The following is a 20,594-nucleotide window of genomic DNA, read 5'->3' as shown; positions in this document are numbered from 1 at the left end:
AAGTGCTCTCCCCACGGCACAAGCCGGGGCAGTGTGTACAAAGGTCCTGGGCTGCCCATATGGCAAGACACACGTAAACCAGGCTTGCTGATGTGGTTCAAGGAAAGTGGAACAATACGTTTTCCTTCACTTTAGCTATCAATCAAAATGTTTCTTCGGCTTTATGCCCATCATGAAACACAACAAAACAAATCAATAAAACAGCAGACTCGTACAAACCACAAATAGTATAACACAATTCACAACTCACAAGGACAGATATTAGCCATTCATAAGAAACGTTTAAGATTAAGATTTAGCTAATGGGGCTTCCTGCTGCCGCCACGCGATTTCTGTTCTCATCCTGAAGCAAAGTTCTTAACCCGAGCTACTATTTTGGGGTTACTGGAGTCTGTAACCTGAAGTGTCTGTAACCTGAGGTACCACTGTATAAGATATTAGATTGCTGAATTAAAACTTTTTTTAAAAGCTTATACTATTTATCATATAGCTACAGCATTATTTGTGGAAGATGGATCATGGAACTCCTGAGCACTAGAAGCACAGAATGTTCAAATCAGGTCCCAAGTGCACTTTCAAAAGTGAAAGAAGGAACATATTTTAGCCTATAATAGGTCACCTCCAAATGCTATTAATGCAATAGGAAAAGAGCTTTTTTTAAAAGTATACCTTTTGTTCAGTGTCCTTCTGCGGCTCTTTAATTACATATTAATATGTTGAAAATTCAAACATCAATCACATTTTAAAATGCCCCCAAAACTCCATCTAAGGTCATCTAATTTCAATGTATTATAGACTAGGCTCTTATTTTTGTTAAACACGTGTATGGTTGGGGGGGGAGAGAGAAAATAAGCTTCAGCCTCCCCATTGCTGTTGCTTCTAATTTATTATTATTTTTAAAATTAGGTGTGGTACTGATACCTTGGCAAAAGTGCTGCAGGCGTCAGCACAAAATGGCTGCCAGGGGGAGAACAAAAGAGGTGACAGTACTCAGAACAGTACTGGCGAATACTATCACAAGAAAAAGTACTGAGCCTCTGAAAGCCAGTTTCCCCATCAGTGACCTGAACTTCAATGAAACATAGGATTTCAGCAGCATGCCCAGGGCATTAGTAAGAACAAAGAGTCTTGTGACATCTAAGACTAACAGATTTATTTTGACATAAGCTTTTGTGGAGTATAGCCCACTTCATCAGATGCATCTAATAAAAATCGACTCTTGTGCATGAAAGCTAACGCCACGATAAATTTGCTAGTCTTTAAGGTGCTGCAAGATTCTTTGTTATTACAGATGCTTTTTAACTAGATTTGCAGCAATCACAGAGAGTACAAAAGGAGGTTCCAAGCGTAAAAAGAGAAGCCCATTACATGAGGTGGTACAGAAAATACTAGTCGTGGAAACACAATGACAGAGTATGAGAAAGTTTGAGGATTACAAGGTCATTTGCTTTTAAGCTAATGATCCTGTAATACACAGTAATACACTAATTACTTTAACTCATTCTCCAATTTAGCAATGCCCTGGGCATGCTGCTACAATTCTAGGCTAGTGAATGCACATCCATTAGTAAATGAACCTACTGAAAGAAACAGGGTGCATCAATTTCTTGGTTTTTCATGGTTCCACCCACCATGCTATTGTAGCTTCCTTTTTTAACCATATGTGGAGAATAGACTAAAAAAAACCCTGTCTTTCTAGATATAGGTGTAGCAGTGCCAGAAAGAAAACATCATTGGACACTATGTGCACTGGTAGTCCACAACACAGAGACAAAAAACAGGTTAGCTGCATTTTTAAATGATTATTTAATAGGCTTGTTAAGTCATCTTTGAAAGTGAAGTATTTTCTCAATGTCACATTGTCTGATAAAATCAGCTGAAAAGATGCACAATAAAAACGGCACACCTCGATTAACAGGGACAATAAAGCCAAATCTATTTCAGCAAGCCATCCAGCTGAAACTAAAATAGGCTACTGCACCCACAATCAAAAGCAGTCTGAAAGAAATAATGTTGTTAGGATCTGCCTGAAAGACAAAGGGTATTGCACATTTCCCAAGAATAAGAGCTCTACTGGGACCACCATTGAAAAGGTCCTGTCTCTCACACCTGCCAACCTAACCTAACCCTTCCTGGATGGTACCTGGCCATCCTTAAAGCATTTCCTTGCCCAGAATGACATTATGTTGGATCTCACATTTACTGCAGTGCATTCAAGGTGGGGTACCCACACAGTTTGTCTGGAGTCTGCCACTAATGCAGAATATGGCACCTAGGCTGCTTGTGAGGCAAACTACGGCCAGTTTATAACACACCTTGACTGTGTAATCTGCACTGGCGTTTAAGGTTTAGGGAATCAGGAGGCTGCCTTACCCTCTCTTCACGCAGTAGGTCATTGTGTTGTTCAGGAGAATCTCTCCTTGCAGTTCTAAAATATTAGACGTCTGATCCAAAACAATTCAGAGCAGGACTTCCAGCATGGCTGTTCCTGCTTTGTGAAACAGCATTCCAGTGTGGGCACCTAACAATGGACAACATTATTAGCTTCATTAACTACAAACCCCAAAGTGCCAAAGATTTTGTAGGGTTTTGTGATGCAAACTCTTCATTTTGTTGCACCCCCACCAAGCTGAGTAATTCATACTAACCAGGAGTGATAGGTATCACCCATAAATCCAACCCTGTCTGATTCACGCCAAACTGGTGCCAAAGTTTTGTAGTAGTTTTCTAGGGTTTGTAGCACAAACCCCACATTTTTAGTGCCCCCCAAACTGAGCAACTGATTTTCAAATACTGTGCACTGCCACCCAGAACCTAAACACTTAAGTAAATCCCAGTGATTTCATTGCAATTTAGATCAATATAAGTATACTAGCACAGCACAATCCATAGCAAGTCTACTCAGTAGTAAATTGCTGCAGGGTTGCAATCTTTATAAACATGTTTACCCGTAAGTAAATCCAATGTGAAATCAACCGGATCTAGTCTATAATTTTAGGTTTGCTGTTTTAATCTGTCTAGAAGTAGTGACCAAATAAATGGAGTATAATTAATTGTGCAGTATTCGTAAGAAAACAAAAAACACAAAAAATGCCATTGGCAAGGGGTTCTCAATTCTAACTGAATAAGAACAGCCTATCCCAACTGTGTTGAATTTTTAAGATTAACCAGTTCAGGCTCCACTCCTGTACATACTTATCAGGAAGTAATCCCCATGGGATTCAGCTGACTTACTTCTAAGTAATGTATTTTCACACAATTATCCAGAGCTGACCAGAGATATTTTACTGCACAAGGAGGGGTGACCAGTGACCCCACACCCACATCCCAAATCAAGGTGCATGATAGCCAAGGGAAGCCAGTTTCTTCTAGCACCTGAGGCAGAAAACCCAAAAGTACCTCTCCTGCTCCTTGTCCATAAAAAATACCATAATAATAAATAAAAATATTTTGCAACTTGCTGCCCCTTTCATATAATCCAAAGTCAGCAACCTGAGGCAGCCATCCAATTTGAATTGGACAGTGTTGGATTTCTGGGTGATACCTAGGCTATGACCCCCAGGTAGATTATCAATTACACAGTTTGGGGGGGGGGATGCTACAAAATGCGGGTTCACACTACAAAACCCTACAAAATGACTACAAAGCTTTGGCACCGGTTTGGAGGTGATCCAAAATTCCAGAGTTCATAGTTAATAAATCTGATGTTCTTTAAGTCTCTGCCTTGGGTGTTTATTTGTATGGTTTCACCCAACCTTTAACTGTTTTTTTTTTTTTTTTGGTTTAATTTTGGTAATTGCCTTGGAATTTATATGAAAGGGATGGGGTGTGGGTGGTGTATAAGCGATCATACAGAATTGCAAATCATCAACAGTTATTAAACTCATCAGTAAAGACAGCCATCAAACTGCCATCTTTCCAGCACCAAAATGAGAGGGGAACAGCATTTCCATGGACTGTTCATTTCTAAGCCTTTTCTTATGTCCTAACCTGACCCGCACAAAACAGCAGAAAATGAGGCACCGGGTTCCTATTTAATCATGCACTTCCCTGTCAAGAGCTGGAACTGTATGCAGACCAATAGCACAATAGTCAGCAGGGAGTGGCACCAGAACTTCTGGAATTAACGTAATTTATTCTTCATTCCTGTGAACTTGGAATAATTTGTGCATTTGACTTGGCACAGCAATGGTGTCCCTAGTAATTTTGCAAAAATATACTTTCCAGGCCTAACCTGCTTGTGATTTATTTGCTCCTCCATCCCCAACAGTAGCCCCCTCCCACTCACATTTGCAAGAATATTAATGCTTTTTTTCCAACTGAAATAAGCTAACTGAAGCTGCATTAATGGTCTCCTTTCCCTCTCTGGATAATCCTCCCATGGAAAAATTCTGATAGGAGACAAATGTAAGAGAAAGAGGGTTGATAACATTCATGCATGAGGAAGGATTTATTTAAGTGGCCCGTTAAATAAATTACTTGAGATGCCAATATAGTCTGTCTTCTCTAATGGCAAACAAGAGACTCAACTCTTCCCAAAGCTATTCAGGTTGTCTATTAAAGGCACAGGAGCCTTCCTCAATAGGGAATATTGCAGTGGTGATCTCCTCCCATACTGCAGATCCAAGAAAAAGTTTTGGGTTTGCACCCCCTAGCTGAAGGTACTTTGATATAGTGGCATCATTGTCCACAATGAACACATTCCAGTTTGTTCAATTTGGGGGGACGGGGTTGTCTTGCTACAAAATCCCACAAAACCTGTTTGACCAGAGAAAAGATCAGAGGGAAAGAATTGGGGAGGGGGGGAGATACACCCAGAATGCCAAGCAGCCTAAATTCTCTTTTGTATAATTGTAATCTCCAACTGAACCAATTATTTGTTCACTAACTTTTAGGAACTATATAAAAAAATTCCTTCCAGTAGCACCTTAGAGACCAACTAAGTTTTTTATTGGTATGAGCTTTCGTGTGCATGCACACTTCTTCAGATTTAGGAATTATAGTGAGTGAATATCCTGCAGTGCTATTATTATTTTATTGCAGGTTATTATTATTATTATTATTATTATTATTATTATTATTATTATTATTATTATTATTATTCTGCCCTTCTTCCAAGTTGGTAGATGGAAGACAAAACTCTCTCTTCCCCATTTCAAAATTGCAATAATCCTGTGATATAAGGTGAGGCTGAGACAGAATGAGCCCAAGTTTACCAATCAGCTTCATGACTGAATGAGGATTTAAACCTAGATAAGAAAAGCCTGCTAGAATATGGATCAGGCCAATGACCCATCTAGTCTAGCATCCTGTTCTCACAGTAGCCAACTAGGTGTCCTGTTGTGAAACCCTTGAGCAGGACCCAAGCACAAAAGCATCCCCCACTTCTGTAGTTTCCAGCAACTGGCATTCAGAAGCATTACTGCCTTTGACCGTGGGGCAGAGCATAGCCATCATAGCTATTCGCCATTGGTAGCCCTCTCCTCCATGAATTTGTCTAACATATTTTACAACCATCAGGGGTGGTGGCCATCACTGCCTCATGTGGGAATGAGGTCCATAATGAGCTTAACTATGTGCTGTGTGAAGTACTTTGTCCTGAATCTTCCAACATTCATCTTCATTGAATGTCCACAGGCTGCAGCATTATGAGGGAGGAAAAAACCTCTATCCGCTTTGATCATGCAATGAATAATTTTATAATGCTATCCCCAAGGAGGTTCAGCAGGCACCTTCATTATACACCTTTAGGCACCAGGCAAAATGTTCCTCTTCAACCAGGCCTTTGACCGATTGACACCTGGTGCCCTTCAGCAAAGTTGCTCCACCCCCTGCTCCTATTTCAATACTTTAACTACTAAGCAACTCAAGGGGTCAGATATAGCAAGCCATAAGCCCCCACTCTGTTCAACCTAGCCTTTAACTTCAGTATGCACCCAGTAGAAATCCACACATGGTTACCATAGTGCCATAATTCTGTGCCAAATGAGAGAGCTGCGCGTCCCTCTGATGCAAAATATGGCTTTATCATTGCCATTTGATGGGGTGGGAACAAGAGAGGAGTGATATTGGGGAGGAGGACAAATGCCAGCCTATTTGGGAACAGAGATCTCTTCCAGAAATGTAGGGGGTGCATTCCCCTGCCCTTTTTTCAGTATATTTTCTTGTGGCGTTCCATCCTAGAAAATATCCCTGTTTAAAGGCAGAATATTCCCTTCAAATGTCTATTTCCAGATTCCAGCTGCATCACGTAACTAAGAAGGATCTGCCCACATCTGGAAAAGCCTGGCATGCAATTATCTCAAGAGGATTAATATCAAGCTATAGGAATTTGCAGTATGGCTATGCAAGTGGGGTGGGGTGGTGGGGTGGTGAGTGGTGTGTGTGTGTGTGTGTGTGTGTGTGTGTGTGTGTGTGTGTGTAAAGAGATAGATCCTTTTGCGTCCCAATTGATGGCATATAAGAAATAATCATGAACAAGAACTAGTTCTTCTTCCAGAAAATCATGCCTCTTTCTACATAACATCACAATACCATCTTTTGATGACATGTAGGAAGCCCTAAGGAGGTTCTTGAACTGAAGGAGAATGTTCTACCTAATTTGCCTTCTACAATACCACTTATAAGGGTTTATTGGAGTTTTATGCTCTTATTTCCCAGTAGATAAATTAGGGCAAGAGTAATATAACTGCAATGTAACAAGTTTACACTTCCTAGCACTAACCAGGGCTACCAATTTACATCTTCCTTTAAATTATCTCCCCAAATTAGCACATTTTATGCATGTGGGCTTTGAAGTAAAAATAAATTTAACGTTTAGTGCAGCTCAGCCTTCTCATCGAGTGCGCCACTTAGTGAACATTTCAGACCTGATACAATTACTTAAGTGCCTTAAACTCTGCTTGTGATGTTAAACACAACAAATGTTCCTAATGGGGTTATTCCCCTGCAATTTGAAACTGATTGTAAAAAGTTTCTCTCTACACCCACACTTAAATCTCTTTGCTCTCCCAAAACTTGAAATGATGCTTCTACAATCACTTCTTCATTTCCACCATTTGTAAAAATTTTATGTAGCAAATATTATGTAGCAAAGAATCTTCTGTTCATATGTGCTGAAATCCACATCCAAACTGAGAACTAACAGAAGGCTTTCAGTCAATACTTGGAAATACTTCCAAAGTGGCCAAGTTCAGCTGAACCATAAAAACAATAAATTTACATTAGTTGCATGCTCTGCATGCTGAAAGGAGAGCCCTCCCTGTTGCTTTAAATCACTCTCGGTTTTATTTTTCTGTGTCATCACTGCCAGTGCCTATAAGCCTCAACTAAAAGAGGCCACCCTACCCTAGCAAGTTGGGGGGGGGGTTGAAAGTGAGGAATCCCCTTCAGCAAGGATGTGGCGAGCAGACTCATCTGTTTATATGAGGGACAAAGTGATGGATGGAGGGGGGAAATCCTGGGATAAGATGCAAAAAAAAAAAAAAAAAAAAAAAAATCAGGTCCACCAACTCAGGATGCTGTGGTCATTGCCACATACCACTGTCATCGCTACATAAACTGCATAACATGACAAACATCCTCCACTGAACACACAGCAGCTCTGGAATGCCTTGTGTTATTGAAATATGGGAATCTTAGATACCAGTACTGCCTTGATTTCATCTGCAACACAGGTACTGTTATAGGACGAGACCAGCAAACAAATCTAGATCCTAATGTACAGTTTTATAAACAATTTGGATGAAAGTATTGAGGCGATGCTCATCAAATTTGCATATGACACCAAACTGGGAGGGGTAGCCAATGCTTCTGAAAACAGAATTGAGATTCAAGATAAGCGTAACAGATTCAAGTACTGGGCCAAATCTAACAAAATGAATTTCAATAGGGACAAATGTTAGTTTTGGCCCAGTACCAGAATAGCCTAGAATAGCATTAGCCTTTTTTTTGCTGCTGCACCATACTGTGGATTTATGTGAAGTTTGTGGTCTATTAAGACCCCTAGACCCTTTTTACATGTACTACTGGTAATGAAGATTATAAAGGGCCTAAAACAGGCATCCCCAACCTTCGGCCCTCCAGATGTTTTGGACTACAATTCCCATCATCCCTGACTACTGGTCCTGTTAGCTAGGGATCATGGGAGTTGTAGGCCAAAACATCTGGAGGACCGCAGGTGGGGGATGCCTGGCCTGAAAACTAAGCCTTATGAGGAACGATTGAGAGAAATGGGTATGTTTAGCCTGATAAAGAGGAGACTGAGAAGAGATATGATAGCCATCTTCAAATATCTAATGGGCTGTCACATGCAGGATGGAGCAAGCTTGTTTTCTCCAGCTCCGGAGGCTAGGAACCAACCAATGGATTCAAGTTACAAGAAATGATATTCAGACTAAACATCAGGAATAACTTTCTGACAGTAAAAGCTGTTCAACAGTGGAACAGGTCTCCACCAGAGGTGGCAGACTCTCCTTCATTGGAGGTTTCTAAAGCAGAGGCTGGTCGTCTGTCATGGATGATCTAGTTAAGATTCCTGCATTGCGGGGGCTTGAACTAGATGAGCCCTGGTGTCATTCCAACTCCACAATTCTATGATTCTATTCTTATTTTCCTGCTTCAAAAGCTTACTCAGTGAGCATTCATTTCTAACCACTCCTGTGTTATAACTCCTGTAAACAGGAAGGAAAGTGTTACCATGTAGTATAAGCATTTGCTTTTGATGATCTTCGTGCTTAGTGTGCACTGAGACAATCCATACCTAATAATGTAAGAACTGGTGTCAGTTCTAAATGCAACATGATGTGTTTGTAGAACAATCTGCAAAGGAGCAACAGTATATTAAGTGTGCAATACAATGTTCCATGAAATGTACCGTAGTTTTGCCATTAACAGTAAGAAAACTTCTTTTGAAAAAAGTAAGAGCTCAATGGAATGTATTCAGCGACCTTTTACTCAGTGTAGAGAGAGCCATTGGAATTCATCATGGTCATTTATTTTAATGGGTCTGTTATGAATGAAACTTAGCTGAACACAACCCAAGGAAAACAATACGATGTTTTTAAAATCTCATTGCAAAGAAACAAACATTTTCTTGCAAAACAAAATATCTCTAGCACCCTCAGCCAAATATCTTCATTTGCTTTTCTGGAACCTTGAGTAAGAGAGATTTGTTCATCCTTCCTTCCGGAAAGCATGTCTAAATCCTCAAGAACAGAATCCAGATGTTGCAATCTGGAATAGAAATGTTGTTTTGAGTGAAATGGCCTGAACTGCAACACAAATCTCTCTCTCTCTCTCTCTCTCTCTCTCTCTCTGTGTGTGTGTGTGTGTGTGTGTGTGTGTGTCACCAATTTTGGGACCTTACAGATTGAAAGAGCCCCACTAGGAACAAAACACATATCATGCAAAGCAAGTTTTTCCAGTAACAATCTCTTCTATCTGAAGCTCCTCTGTAACACTCTTTAGACATTAAAACAGTGTGGAAAACAATGAATCTTATGCAATACTAATTTGCATTTAATATAAGTTGCTCTTAGGAGAACTGTTTCCTGATCTAGGTGTGACATTAGGATATTAATTTGTAGCTACAAGGGTCAAATGGGATCTGAACAGAACGCTGAAGGTTGTTGCCTCACTTCCACCTTCCCATCCACATAGTGCAAGCAGATATCATGTGCAGCAAAGAAATATAAAAATGGCAAGTAAAACATGTAGATTAATAGTTAAGGCATTGTGAACTGGTCCTTATTCCAGAAACTCACGACTCTTTCCACATAACATCACAATCCCACTGTGTTCCTTATGGTGAAATGTTATCCAAGTCACTTTGGCTAGCCCTGCTGAAAAAGATGTAATAACAAGGCCAAAGGCCAGATCTAAAATTTACTGAAGGAATGTTGGATAAAACCCTCTTATTATAAATAGCTGCAAATCACTTTGTTTTTAGCTTGTTAAAAATTTAACTAATGGATTAAATAGCAGGTACCTTCAGATAACATCTTGGGATAATGGTTAGTTGATGGTCATTGTTTGTAATATGTATGCATGTGTGTATTGATCAGTTTTTCCCAAAGCTAGGGATGATGGGAGTTGTAGTCCAAAAACAACTGGAGAACCCCTGGTATATAGATAATAGATAGATATTGTCAAAACCATGTTGATTTTTAATTGATATAAAGGTAAAGGGACCCCTGACCATTAGATCCAGTCGTGACTGACTCTGGAGTTGCAGCGCTCATCTCGCTTTACTGGCCAGCATGACTTTACATGAGGCCAGCATGACTAAGCTGCTTCTGGCGAACCAGAGCAGCGCACGTAAACGCTGTTTGCCTTCCTGCTGGAGCAGTACCTATTTATCTACTTGCACTTTGACATGCTTTCGAACTGCTAGGTTGGCAGAGCTGGGACCGGGCAACAGGAGCTCACCCCGTTGCGGGGATTTGATCCGCCAACCTTCCAATCGGCAAGCCCAAGGCTCAGTGGTTTAATCCACAGCGCCACCCGTGTCCCTTAAATGATATAGTGACATATAAATACATTTTATGGGAGGAGATCTCCTCCCCTGATAGGTTCTGTTTTAGGGTGGGCTTCCCAAAACCATAGCAGCAGTTTCTCAGAGAAAGAGAAATCACCTTTTGCATTGTTCCAAGTCCAGTATGGCCTTGCTATTTTTTTCCTACTACTTGTAGGGGGGGGGGATGCACCCTCTTCAGTTTACCTTCCAGAAGTATCTACAGCTATTTAGTTTCACTTTGGACTGCATTTACATAACAAAGCAGATAGTTAAGTAAATTGTCTAGCCAGATTTCCTAACAATGAATCTGGTTTGAGCTTTTTTTTTTTTGTAGCCTCTTCCTTGCAGCTTTAAAATCACAGCTTGGAGAGGACCTCAAAATTCGTTTAGTCTAACCCAGGGGTCTGCAACCCGCGGCTCCGGAGCCGCATGTGGCTCTTTTACACCTTTGCCGCGGCTCCGGGGCGGATACTAGCGAGGGGAGGAGGCGCATTGTGCGCCCCGACACTCCCCACTGTGGCGGGCGCTGTACTGGCTGTGACGTCGCATGGGGGCGGTGCGTGCGTTAGTCACGCACCCCCCTAACATCACCTTCCCGCCCGCCCGCTACATTGTAAGGGGCATGTACGCTGGTCACTGTTTTGAAAGGGAGTGAAGAACACACACACACAAAAGGTAACATGTTAATTTAACATTTATTTCTATGAGGAGGAGTAATTCTGAGGGGTCAAACAAAGAAATAATAAAAAAGTTTAAAAAAAGTTATTTTAATAATGATGAGTTTTGCGGCTCCCAGTTTTTTATTATTATTCGGAAACGGGTTCAAGTGGCTCTTTTTGTCTTAAAGGTTGCAGACCCCTGGTCTAACCCAGTGGTTCTCATCTTCTTGTGGGGGAGGAGAGGAAAGGAGAATGTTAGCCGCTTTGAGACTCCTTAGGGTAGTGATAAAGCGGGATATCAAACTCTTCTCAAACTTTATTTGGGCCACGCTTCCAAAATAAAGATTTGCTCGTGCCACAACCAATAACCAAAAATGTTATTGACAAGAAATACATTGGAAAACAAAAAGAAACAACACTTAACAGTGCTTTATTTATATTATAACATAGAAAACAACTACTTTTTAATACAATCATGGGACATCCAGAAATTATAAAACATATGGCTACATAAGAGCACAAATCATTCCAAAAATATTATATTGATTTGTCCTTGAATCTTCCCACCACACTTGCCATCCCCTCCTGCTACACCTGTGTGGCACACCAGGCCCTTTGAGAACCACTTGCCTAACCCAAGATTATTACACTGACCCCCCCCCCCCCCCGCTTTGTATCAAATGCCGTAACATTCAAGTGTGGGTGTTGTTCCTTTGCAATTGAACTACTTTCCTAGGATGCATTTTAATGTGTAGCTGCATGTGAAGAAATGTCGGCCCCTCTCGATTCAGCAACATCTTCAGAGTGTCCCGGCAACCACCCTCTTACTAAACGTTATAAACTTCCACTTAAAAAGTATGAATATTGTTTAAAGGGCGGGGCTCATACTGTGGTATGTATAAAAATATTTATGCATCGGTTATTCCTCCTCTCCTGTTTCATTTGAGCCCTAACTAAAAACCTATAAAACTTGCTGGAGGATGCTTTGGGTTCATTATAGGATTCTAAAGGTGTTCTTAGCCTCAAACAAGTTGCACGCCGGTGTGTGAGGTAGACAGAATGGGTACAACACACGGGCCAAGTTCTGACTTCATGTGATTTGTGATCTCTGGGTTATGCCCTGATTGGTTGAATTCATCACTCTCTCTGGAGTCGAGTAGATTTTATGACCTCCTCCTGGCTGTCTCATAATGCAGAAATGTGTAAACAAGAGAGGCTGGCGTGTGGAGTTCTGCTAGGGAGACTTGTGCCTGGGGAGCACTGGGGTTATGGAAGGAGGTCCCTGCATTAAAACTCTGGCATGGATTTCTTTTCAGCTTGTTTAAACAACAGGGCTGTGTGGAGTTTAGCTTGGGGGGAAGGAATGCGAGCTGTTTGAAATGGGAGGTTTCTCTGGGCTATGGTAGCTGTCAGATGTATGTACACAAGCCTTATCAGAACGATATGCCTTATTTCTTTTGGCAGTTGTGCTTATTTCACCTGATTACCATTTATAGTAAATGTTTTTTAATGAGGCCTGATGTGTCTGGGCCTGCAATGATGAAGAGGCAAGATGGGAAACAGCCCAAGACTGCAAGGCACAGGGGCAAAATTCTGCTTGCTTGAAGAATTACAGACAGCTCACAAAGTAGCGAGGGCTCCTCCTCTTACTGTTTAAAATCCTGAATGAGCCACAGATCCTAATGGCCAGTGACAGTGAAGGCATGGCCCATGATGTAACTTGCTCTCCATCCAAAAGGAGCGGAGATCAGGACATTCCCTGCCACTGGCAGAGGAGGCCATCAAAGGTCAACCAAGCACAGCATGTAAAGAAGGCAGTTAGCTGTTGTAGTTATGTCCACTAAATGACAAACACCTCAAGTACTTCCTAGGAAAATGGGATGTTATTTATATGTGACAGGATCCAGCCAAAGTTAATTTTTGTGTGCCCTATCGATTTGATCATGTGCATAACTCTCCTACTCTCCTACTTAAATCCACATGCACTAACTGCTTGACTTTGCTTGGATCATGCCGTCGCTATGGGGCATAGCTGTCAACTTTTCCCTTTTCTTGCGAGGAATCCTATTCGGACTAAGGGAATTTCCCTTAAAAAAGGGGAAACGTTGACAGCTATGCTATGGGGTGGGGGCTGAGGGTGGGCTAGATGCCTTTTTTTGTGTGCCCAGGTTAAGCCTCCAGAGGGGCACCATTGAGGCTGCCAACCTGTGTTGGTGTGTACAGAAATGCGCATGAGGGGTGCCAAACCAGATCTTTGACCAGAGTGAAATAAAGCCTAGTTTCACCCCTGATCATGCCCACAGCATTACCTTAGCATGGGACTATTTTGAGGATGTATTTGGATACAAAGAAATCCCCAATGCCTATTTTTTAAGAGGTAGAAATAATTCTGCTTTGGACACTGAACAAGATATTCTGTATAGAGAACAAAAAGAGCTACGGCCAATTCAGATTTGAAACCTGGCACAGCATCCCTGTGTGCATGGCTTATGAAAGAACATAAAATACATTTCTAGCTCTCGTGGTTGAAGAAAAATGTAGCAGAAGGTCAAGACTTTATTTTGATGACCCTGCTCTGTTTTTAGGGGCCTTGTGGGCTTGAGATTTTGCAAACTCCTTATATTTTTCTTCTTCAACTGGCTGGGGTTCAAAATTGTCTAAGTGTGTGGGTCACAGTCTGTACAAAATGTACAAAAGCCAATTTAGTCCCAAAAAATCTTGACTAACCTAGGTTGAATACACTTATCTTCCAAGTCATGTAGGATTCTTCATTTCTCCCTGTGCTGGTTATATGCATGATTGCACAAGTCTTCACTACTAGCCATGCGTTTCTCCTTCCCACTCTCTTGGAAGCCTACCTATGCGCAAGGTCTTTAGCCGCATGACCTTTCCATGTCCATGTTAAAGTTACAGTGCTTCGCATCACTTCAGCTAAGAAAGTATCCATGTTTGGAAAGTGGAGCAAAGACAGCTGAAAGAACCTAGAATTCCATGCTTCGTGTGAAAATGACCTGCAGCTCTGGAAGACAGGCTTCTGTTAAAAGATATATTACATTTCCACAGCACTTACACCACAATGTTTTATACCTGGAAAATGTAAATGAGCATCAAAGGAGCTGACCTGATTAATCATAAGTAACACAACTCTTAAACGACCCACATAGCTGCAAAGTATTTGGAACTTCTATATTATTTCAATTTTGAACTTCTTTTGAACTTCTATCTTATTTCAAGATCAGATTCAACCAACCAGACCCACCAGAGGAAGCCCACACAAGGGCTTCCTTCCACCCTCTAAATTGGCCAGGAGGTTAGGAAAACCACCAGAAGAGTGGGGGGGGGGGGAGGGGAGAGAGGAGATTATTCCATTTGACAGGCTGAAATGTTTGTGCTGATGAAACAATCACCTCAGCACTACAATGAATTCCTCCTTAAAATTAATGATTTTTTAAATTTAATATCAGTTTTATTTTTAATTATTTGAACATTGCATGTTTCCTGTTGTACAATTCTAGCATAAGAGCATCAGAATAAATTGCTTCTATTCAAATGTAGTGGACAAGTTTTTCTCCTCCCTCTCCCATCCCTGTCATGCCATCTACATTTTCCTTGTACTGGAGAAGTCCCAATGAAATTCAACAGCAGTCAGAAGACTACCACAAAAGATTGAGTACAACCTAAAAAAACCATGTTTCAGAAAACAGAAGTCCTAAACCCTTCACTGCAGGAGACTGCTTTACATTTTGCTCTAATAATCAATGCCCTTTGAAATGCAATTGAACTCATAGCTTCCTCATAGATCTGGAAGCTACAGCAAAGAACCATAAGCCAGCTATGCGTTTCTCTAGATCTCTTTATAACTTCTAAATTAGTGAGTGGAATTTATTCCCAGCAGTACAACATTGCTGTCACCAGCAAAGAGAAGGCGATGACATTAAAAAGTAATTGACATTAAGATGGCTATGACATTAACATTAATTATGTTTGATACACGCTTGAGGTGGAATCTATTAAGACTCCGGGCTTCAAGCTTCAGCACATTCAGACATTTAGTCTTTCCCTTACTTCTTGCCTGTTATACTTTTTTTTCTACTTTTGATTCTCTCCCTGTAATGGGGCACTACGAATGTGTGGGTATTCTGTATAAGCCTATTTCAAGATAGAGGACGTATTTTGTAAAGCCACAGAGTTTAGGTTACATTGCTGGATTAAATTCTCAGAATGAACTTTGATGAGAAATGTCAAGGGGATTTTGTTCCTGTTTCATTGATAATGCCACAATTCCCTTTGCGGACACAATCCGGTCTTCAGGAGGAAAGAAACATAAAAACAAGGCAAGGTTGTAGGGTTCAAGCCCACCAGCTTGCCCCCCCTGGACAGTGGATGCCTGGGGCCATGTGTGTGCAGTCTGCTCCCTCACACCCAGCCTCCTGGGTCAGGTCTGACTCAGGAGGCAAAGAGAGGAAGGCAAGTTGCAGCAGCATTGCCACTCCTTTCCACAGCTGGGCAGCACACCTTGCACGGCTGGGCGCAGTGGGCTCCCATATCATGTTTGATGGACATGCAAAAAGATGTGGGAATTTTAGCAGGAAATTTATAACGAATTAAAAAGGATGTTTAAAGTCTCGTTTCCCCCAAAGCATTCCTCTTAGGGATCACTGGGAATGAAATCCCAAGAGATTTTGAGAAAATCTTTATGTATGCCACCACGGCAGCAACAGTCTTAGTTGCCCAGATTTGGAAAATGGAGACCTTACTGAGAAAGAGAGACCGGTTGATCAAATTGATGGCGTATGCGGAGTTGGACAAGCTGACAGGTCCGATAAGAGATCAAACAAAGCAAAAATTTAAAAATGATTGGAATATATTTCAACAGTATTTGAAAGACCATTATGAAGAATTACATTTTTTTGACTAACTCCTGTAAGGAAAAAAATAGTAAAATATAATGGAATTAGGTTACCAAATAAAAAGTTGTGTCAGGAGGGGCAGTTGATTAAGTAAAACTGAGAACCCAAGTAAGAAGGGGAGGGAAGTCAAATGCAAATGGATTACAATTGAATAATTAAATAAGTATGTATTTTTGTGTTTCTTATTTCCTTTATTATGTTCTATAAATATATGTTTAACCTACAGGAAAACCAAGTTATGACAATGTGATGTGATGAATGTATGTTTAAAGAAACTAATAAAAATGAATTGCAAAAAAGGGAGAATATCTTCCACAGCTGGGCATGCTGACATCAGGTGCACACACCCCCACGGTGTGCGCAGCCCCATGCAAAAATTTGTGGGTGCCCTCCCCCTTCATGGGGAATGTTGTGGGGGCTGGAGCACCCCCAGTCCCTCACACTCGGCGTCTATGGTGGGGTTGATGCTTTTCCATTATCTACATGGGTGCAAATCTAGTGTTCGGGACGAAAGGAGAATAAGAGAAAGATTTTTTGGGAGGGGCTTGTCTTCTGCTATCCATGTGATTCTCACACCTAACACTCTTCCTTATCAAATTATAATTTTGTGCGACATAAAGGCAAGTACTGAAACTACATGTATCTTGTTACAACAATGCAGCCTGTTTTCTACGCATCTGCCACCCAATACATAAAAGTGTCATCTTTCTGCCTAGTTGTCACCGAATTCTTCCAAATGGCAGTGGCTCAGCATGGCCAAAGGTCAGGCATAATAGGGGCTGTCTTCCAGCACTATCTGAAAAGGATAAAGGGAATTAGAATTGCAAATACCGGTTTCAGTATTTACAATTAAAACTAGATTTTGCAGCTTATTTTAAATAAATACGCAACCTTCCTTATATCTGCTTTTTATGATATATGCATGTTTCCTCTCTCCACATTCTTTCCAGCTTTCCTGATATTTTATAAGAAAGTGTGCTTTATAAATTTTAATAAATTAAACAAAGCCCTCCTATAGTAGAGCCCCTTTTCTCCCTTGATATCCTGCCCCCTTTCCTTTTCTATGATGTGCCTCCTTCATTCCCCTTGTCCAAGTCCTTCTTCCCACTCTGTTCCTCTCTGTAACAGAACTTAACCAACCACCGATGTCAAGACAGTTCACCACCACCAAATTGTTTAACATGTTACAATATAAACTGTAGCGTACTTTTTTAAAAAAGCCACCATAGATGTGAAGTTCATACTCTTAGCGGGATGTGCGTCACTTTGCCCTTTATTCAAGGAGATTCTCATTCCTGTAGGAAAGCTTCATTTTTGTTCCCCTGCTTGCATTTGTATTATGTCCTTGAGAATGCATCTGTGTCTGAATTTTCATTCCTGGCCCAACAGTTTCTTTGAATTGCCATTATAACACATCTAATGCACAGATCTCTCCGAACATACCTTTTGCAGATGGGTGCTCAAATTTCCATGCCACCCACACAAAACTGAAAAATGGAAGTTATACCTTTTTTCTTTACAAAAAATTTTTTTATGAGAACATTATCTTAGGTTACGTGCTTATGTGAGGAAAATCAGCCCTAAATCAGCCACAAACAGACCCAATTCTATTTAACATCTAGGAATCATAGTGCAAGCCTGTGTTTAACAGGTAAGTGTTCATGGCTCAGTCAATATTTTCTTTATTTTCAGAATAACAGTTTTTGTGTGCATTTCTGCTCTCTGAGGAATATGTGGATTTGGCTGAGAGAAATAAAGTATCTTGCAAAAATCCAAAGCCACCTATAGACCTACATCTGAGCTAGTTCCACCACCTAAGCAGTTTCAATACCACAAGAAAACAGTAGTAGCTAAAAATATTAAATATCCCCCTTTTCTTCCATCATATGACACTTCCTCATTTCCTCCTTGCAGTGGCTTCATTGGAAAGCAGCCTGACCCAACTCTATAATTTGTTTGCACAACCAAACAAAAACAAAGCGAGAAAAATATAGCTAGTTCATACAATACCAGGACCCAATACAAGCCACAATGGACTTGTCAGGACAGTAGGCCCACAGGGGCATGTGACTCAAACCAGACATTATTTAGGGAACAGCTTACCAAGGGAGTTTGCCCAGGTCAAGACGGGGTGAAGCTGATTTAACGGGAAGCTGACCAAGGAAGTCTATACTTAAATATCCAGGAATGGTCGTGGACAGATCTGTGTCTGCAAAGTCAAGATGCCCTACTTTGAAGAATGGGTAATTCTGAAACAAAACCTAGGAAGGTATAAAGACTTAAGAAGACAAACATATGAGAGTTGTCAGCCACGGGATTCCTGAGGGTTTGCCCTTTCTCATATATATAGGAATTCTAAACTGCCTTTCATCAAACTAAAAATCCTACAATAGCTCTCAGTTGCACTTCACTGTCATCTATCTGATAATGTCTACCCATCTAAACAGGTCTTTCTACCTTCACAGCCCATAGTCGCTTTGAAGACTGGTACTGGAAGTTGTGGGGAAATATATTTACAGATGTTCACTACATTATCCATTTTCAGTGTCAGATATGAGAATAAGAAATAACGTGGAGAAACTTGAAAATCTAATTTTGGGAAGCATACCCAAAATATTGATGACAGAATGGCTGCAGTACTTTGAGGGCATTACTTTTACTCCCAGGGAACAGGCAACATCATGGGAGTAAATGTGAAGTCTGGAAGCACTCTATATCCACAGAGCCTCTCTTTAAGCTAAATGTTGTGCTACTCCTTAAGCCACAGCAGAACTGTGATGTCTGCTTCACAAACAGCTGTAAACAGCGCATTGGAATCTCAGACTGATAGCAGCTAGAAGCTTCTTTTTCTTTTAGTTTTTTTTATTCAAACAAGCAACAAAACATTAAGCTAAAAGTAATAATAAAAGCAGTCATAAAAGCAGGAAGAATAAAATTATAGGATAATAAAATCATAGTTGTAATAATTCATAGAAGGATTAAAAATGAATGAGTGTTGTAAAATATATTCCACAGCAGAATAAAAGGTAGAAGGTTCATGTTTCTTCCAAACACGAATTTTGCCAAATAAATTCATATTTAGCGGGAATGTGCCAACTGTGAGATTGTTTCTTTTTTAAAAGTATAAAATGCACGTCGGGTGGTTTTAGCAAACCTCTGCCAAGGGATAACTGATTGGCCTTAGAATCATCAAGATGAAACTGTGGGTTGGCTCTGTCACCAGGCTTATATGCTGTGTCCCTAACCCGGTTGGCTAATTAATGAACAAAGAGAAAACACATTAATTTTGAATTTGCATTTCACAAATGAAGCTTAAGATAAACAACCTTCTACCTGTGAACAAGCCTTCTACTTGTGAATTCTGGAGCTCAGCAGGCGCTTCAAGTGAGGAACAGAAAAGTATTTGGAATTATAGATAATCAGTCAAGACTACAGACATACTGTGCCCACCTCCTATTCCTATATGCTATGCCAGAATATGTAAAGCTCCACCAAGAAATGGAACACTGTACTAAAATAGATATCCAAGGTTCATTCTGTCAATATAAGGACCCAAACTGCCTTAACTCTGAAAATCTTATTCAGCATTAACCCTGCTTGCCTAATCTTTTCTGCATCCTGACACATCTCAGATCTCCTGACTTAAAATTTTGGACTTCGATACTTGATTCTTGCCCATCAGTGCACTCTGTCTTGTCTTCCTGACTCTAGTGAATGGGTATCAGCTTAAATCTAAATACGGTGCTCTTGTTGTATCTGCTACTAGCATTAAGGTACCTGAGAATTACTATGCATTTGGCTTAAACTCATCTCTAAGCCTACAAATGATTAGGTTTCTCTGTCCCATTCTATCCTACATTAGCTAGGAACACAGGTGGTACAAATAAAACAAGATCTCAAATAAGCTTTGTTTTCTCAGATGCAAAAAATTGTATTTATTTTTCTAATACCATCAAATACTGCTCTCAATTTCACATGTGTATTTGCTTTTGCGTTAATCCAAACAGGATAGATCACTGTATGATTTATCAAAACAATCACCACTTCCCAAGAGAGCTCATCTTGGGGAGGTGGGGGGAATGCCACAGGGAAAAAAATCATAAGCATTAGTAAAGTTACACTATTTTCACCAATTTTGAGAGCTACCTTTGTGCAACCTCTGGCTGCTGTTCTTTGTTGCCCCCCCTCACTGTAGAGAACTGTTGTTCCCTGAGGCTGAGAGTCACTGTTCTATGTGCTATGAAAAGAAGAGTCACCAATGAGACAAAATGAGTTGATTTAAATGTTTGCACTGAAGTTAAAATGAATAAGGCAGGCATTGTTTCAAAACTACTCATTTCTCCCCCCCCCCAAAAAAATCACCTAATGTATGCATACGATACCTTTGCAAAAATGCTCATTAATGTCAGTGTTTTGCCATTTTGTCAGTTTAGCAAATTAAAGTTTAAGATGATTTCAAAACGGAGCATTTCCTTTCCTCCCCATTTAATAATAATAATAATAATAATA

General features: G+C 40.5%; 1 protein-coding gene and 1 long non-coding RNA gene across 5 annotated transcripts in view; one reads left to right on the top strand and one right to left on the bottom strand.

Annotated features, from left to right (window-relative positions):
• CLMP (CXADR like cell adhesion molecule) overlaps positions 1-20,594 on the top strand; it is a 57,775-nt gene that overhangs the window by 9,228 nt on the left and 27,953 nt on the right. The window lies entirely within an intron of this gene.
• Positions 14,487-20,594, bottom strand: part of LOC310832405 — a 37,333-nt gene continuing 31,225 nt past the window's right edge. The window contains exons 3-5 of one of the 4 annotated variants that reach the window (XR_014558263.1): positions 20,468-20,562; positions 18,189-18,346; positions 14,487-16,881 (exon numbers count right to left, since the gene is read on the bottom strand). This is a non-coding gene — a long non-coding RNA (uncharacterized lncRNA). Of the gene's footprint in view, positions 16,882-18,188; positions 18,347-20,231; positions 20,563-20,594 lie in introns of all 4 variants that reach the window. The other 3 variants (XR_014558264.1, XR_014558265.1, XR_014558262.1) reach the window with 3 other exon arrangements.

This window comes from Podarcis gaigeae, assembly GCF_964106915.1.
Source record: "Podarcis gaigeae genome assembly, chromosome: 15".
Taxonomy (NCBI): Eukaryota; Metazoa; Chordata; class Lepidosauria; order Squamata; family Lacertidae; genus Podarcis; species Podarcis gaigeae.
This window is presented reverse-complemented; position numbering and strand designations above follow the sequence as displayed.